Source organism: Penaeus monodon, chromosome 27 (assembly GCF_015228065.2).
Source record: "Penaeus monodon isolate SGIC_2016 chromosome 27, NSTDA_Pmon_1, whole genome shotgun sequence".
In the NCBI taxonomy this organism is placed as follows: Eukaryota; Metazoa; Arthropoda; class Malacostraca; order Decapoda; family Penaeidae; genus Penaeus; species Penaeus monodon.
The window spans coordinates 23140844-23141082 of NC_051412.1; positions in this window are offsets into that span (position 1 = coordinate 23140844).

The following is a 239-nucleotide window of genomic DNA, read 5'->3' on the forward strand; positions in this document are numbered from 1 at the left end:
AATAACAGAACAAAGCGCAAGCTCGAGACGCGGCGACGAATTCCTGTCACCTGCCGTGAACGCCACAAAGTTCGTCACGTATGTACGTTCGTGTGCGTGTGCGTGCGTCGTCACTTCCTCGTGCGTTGCGGGCGGTACTGCGGGCCCTATCTTTTTGTTACGCGACGTCTTTCCCGTCTCTGTTTGTCTGTTTTGTCTTCTGTTTTTTTTTTTTGTTTTTGGGTGTCCCCGTCCCGGGA